This window comes from Primulina tabacum, chromosome 15, assembly GCF_025594145.1.
Source record: "Primulina tabacum isolate GXHZ01 chromosome 15, ASM2559414v2, whole genome shotgun sequence".
Lineage (NCBI taxonomy): Eukaryota > Viridiplantae > Streptophyta > Magnoliopsida > Lamiales > Gesneriaceae > Primulina > Primulina tabacum.
In genome coordinates, this window is record NC_134564.1 from 28,889,831 (window position 1) to 28,894,139 (window position 4,309).

At 35.9% G+C, this 4,309-nt stretch overlaps 1 pseudogene; it reads left to right on the top strand.

Moving 5' to 3' along the window:
• The first annotated feature begins 235 nt into the window (after positions 1-235).
• On the top strand, positions 236-3,795 carry LOC142527322 (uncharacterized protein At5g41620-like; annotated as a pseudogene).
• The last annotated feature ends 514 nt before the right edge of the window (positions 3,796-4,309 follow it).

The following is a 4,309-nucleotide window of genomic DNA, read 5'->3' on the forward strand; positions in this document are numbered from 1 at the left end:
TTTCTAAAATATTAATTAATTAATACATAACAAGAACATTTTGATCATTATATTATATATTAACTATATATCAATTTTACAATTATCTTTAACTTAAACGGTAGCATAAAGTACAATATCCTTCCCCAAAATTAACTAATACTTTTAATTATGAGGCTAAGAAAACCTGCGTACGACCCATTGACACACCTACCTACTCGCGAACTGTATCGTACCGTATGCCGTGTTGTGATGCACAAAGAATTACTCTACATGATCATAGAAAACCCACATAAAGAACGGGAACAAAGATTCCACTTGTAAAGGGTAAATCTATTTTTGTGTTTACTCAGTTTCAGGAAACCAAGAATCACACTACTATTTTCTCTACAGTGAGAACATGAAAGTGGCTGGATTTTAGTTTACATGGGGCGGGGTAGGTTAGTGGAAAATAAACAATTATGTATCGTAGAAGAGAGAGAAAAAGAGCGATGAAAAGGTTGGAGACTGGTAAAAGTGGAGAAGGGCCAGCGAGAAAGCGAGAAAATTTGGGAGAAAAGTTGTTGAGAGTGGGGAAAAGGGGCGGGCACGCTACCCCTGTGGCACCCTTTTGGAGGCCTGAAGAATTGAGACTCCTATCATTAGCTACAGCGTCTCCTCGTGGTGATGGTGGGGATGAGGAAGCGCAAGAAAAACGGCTCACTTGTGTAGGAGATAACCCTTTTCAGGTTCCTCGTGTTTCTGCGAGAAAACTTGCTGCCACCCTGTGGCAGCTTCATCATTACAAGCTGCCGTTGGTGAAAATGAACCACCATAGGCTCCGCCGCCTCAACCGCCAGCGCCACCAGCAGAAGGGTGCTCTTGAACCGCCTGATTCTTCACCTGGTTTACCAGACATGGTAAAGTGTTCGATACTTTTGTTTATATATTTTGAAGGGCTAATAGTAGAGTGCATAAGATTCTTGTTTTCTCAATAAATTAAATATGTATAAAAGATGTGCCCGTCCTTATTTTTGTTTTCGTAATTGGTTGGTGTTTCTTTCTTTTCTTTTCTTTTTTTGTTTTTTTTGAAATTTGGAGGTTGGATTTTGTGCCCTTGATTTACTTTGTAAGTGTAGTTCGATTTTTTTATATCTAAGTTTAATCTTTCATTACAGGAGCTTTTTGGTTTTTATTATTATCTAAGTTGAATCTTTCATTACAAGAGCTTTTGTGGTACCAACGAGTTTTTTAAACTGTTTCATGTGGTATGCTATTGATTTGTTCAGGGTTTGTATTTATACAGGTGGGTGGTTGATCATTTTCAGAGATGGTGTTTGTTATTGTTAAATGCCTCTTCCGCAACCCTGAGCTAACTTAAGCACACATATTATGTGCTATCCGTGCCTACATATATATGGGGTTTTACTACGATTGGTGGCCATTTTCATGTAACAATATTGTTTCTTGGCTTTAAAATACTTTATTGATCTGGCCAATTTTTTCTGCTAGCTTGATGTTTATTGGTATTTGGGTAGAGCGAGCTTGCCTTCAATATTATCCTGGTATTAAGTCTTCAATTTTATTACATTTCATTCTATCTTTAGGAATTCCCACCCGAATTTGATTCATTCCATATACATTTTACGTCTACTTTTTTATCTCGTAAAGCTTAGTTATAAATGCATGTTTGATTATGATTATCAAAAATTAAAGTTACTCTATTATCACATATAATCACGGCACAGAGTTTGCAGCATAAGGTGTTATGTTTTTGTGTTTTGCGTTACTCATGGTTCTGATTTTACGGATGTTTTCTTTCGGTTCACAATGCCAGCCTGGAAGTTCCACTAGTTTGAAAAAGCATGTTGCTGCGACGCATATGCAACATCATCGTTCAATTGAGAGGAGTAATCATGCTCTACAACCTATGTCACCAGCAAGTTATGATAGCTCAATGGAGGTACTATCATGCTCTTTCAGTTTATTTTCATTTCCTTTGTTTTTATGCGATGATTATACATGAAACCGAAAGAGATCTTGGAATTTTATAAGACTGTGGTTTAGTTTGCATTCCACCACTCTGCAAAGCAAATCCTGGAACCATTTATCCATTCCTTTCTGCCTTGCCTGTTTTGCACTTTGTCTAATTTCTCTGTCTAGCATGCAAATACTGCTTAACAGAGATGGTTTCACTTGTCGTAGGATCTTTTGATTTCTTATTTGTTTGCATTGTAGTACTGTGTGGTTGTATTGTCTAAATGGATTTTCGAAATGGTTTGATGATTCACTAGTTTATACTGTTCCAATCTTTAAAGTGACTTTTTGTCCTTTGCAGCTTGCACCTTACAACCCTGCAGTTACCCCTACCAGCTCCATTGAATTGAAGGGAAGAACCGGGGAGACAAGTTATGGCTTAAAGACATCGACTGAACTGCTTAAAGTTTTAAATCGTATTTGGAGCCTGGAAGAGCAGCATGTATCCAATGTCTCTCTTATTAAAGCATTGAAAAAGGAGTTGGATCATTCTCGTTCACGGATAAAAGATTTGATGCGAGCTCGGCAAACTGATTGTCGCGAAATAGATGAGTTAGTGAAGCAGATTGCTGAAGAAAAACTCACTAGAAAGAACAAGGAGCATGATAGAATCAATGCCACTGTTCAGACTACGAGGGATGAACTTGAGGATGAGAGAAAGTTGAGGAAGAGATCAGAGAGCCTGCACCGTAAGTTAGCCCACGAGCTTGATGATGTGAAAACTACTCTTGCCAGTGTCTCCAAAGAATTGCAGAAAGAATTAAAGTCGCACAAACTCTTGGAAGATCTTTGTGATGAATTTGCATGGGGAATAAGAGATTACGGAAAAGAATTGCATGTTTTAAGGCAAAAATCAGATAAATCTTTGGATGAGCGAGGTAACCGCGACTTGATTCTTCACATATCTGAGTCAGTGGCTTGATGAACAGGAACAGATGAAGCTGGAGCTGGAACATGGTTCGGGAGAAGATAAGTCAGCAGTGTATAAGTTGTGCACTGAAATTGAAGCTTTAGTCCAGACAAAAAATGATGGTAATCCCAAGATCAATGGTAACAAAGTATTGAGGGTTCCCATATTCCGAAGAAAATCACTTGAATCGATCCCACTAAATCTGGCTGTTAGTGCTCCCCGAGATGAGGATGACAACGACGACGACTCTGTAGGAAGTGAGTCCAACTGTTTCGAGCTGGAAAAAACCAGTGAATCCAACCTAAAATCCCAAGAAAATGAATACCTAAAAAATGGCAATGACGAAAAACTGAAGCAAAAGCAGGTGAAGAAAACACTTGGGTCTTCTGAGAGGGAAACTGGTCTAAATACATCTAGTTTGCAAGTGAAGTTTGAAGAACAGATGGCTCAAGCCATGTCACAGGGTGAAAAGATAAACCATGTTGCAGAACACTCTGTCGCTGGGAACTCAAGTAGAAGCAGCAAAAATAAATAGCTCCGAGAGGAACCATGAATCTGAGGGAATCACTGGGTTGAACACAAATTATATGATTGAAAATTTGATTAGAAATCGCTATTTGTTATCAGAAAGTGGAAATGTACAATCTGATCAAGATTATGGGGTAGTTTCATCCGTCTGGAGGAGTCATCCTAGTCCAATCCGCCAGCGGACTGAAAAACTACCATCCCGTGACATGAATCTCAACAAGTCATATTCAAACTTGCTGAAGGATTTGAAGGAAAATACATTAAAGGCAAAGCTTTTTGAAGCAAGAACAAGGGGACAACGATCACGCTCACGCCTAAAGGCTTCAATCTAACATACATATAAATATATGACTTCGAATTGTGAATTTTTCAATATACCCTTATTCATTTAATGTATCAAATTAAATCAATAATTTTTTTGATGGGTTCTTTTATAATTTATTGTCATCTTAAATGCTTTTGGATATTAATGCATATTGAATTTATCAATTTATCCATAATTTTTCTTTGTTGCTAACTAAAATTTGTTACTAAATTAGTGTATTTCTTCATGGTTGTTAATGAATATTTAATATTTATATCTTATCTTTTTTTTTTATTTTATAAATTGATTTAAGTAATAATTAAATAAATAGTTACTCAATAATTTATTTAGTAATTTCATTTATGATTCATCATATATTATGATAATATTTTAGATAATAATGTTTTTAAAATTAAAGTTCTATTATTATATATTTTGTTATCAATTTTCAATTGCGTTCTAAACATAATACAAAGTATGATTCTATTACGAAATCATCATATATAATATATTGATTTGTTATCTTGTTTGTTCTTTTCAACCTATTAATTAATTTCTCTTTTATACATATT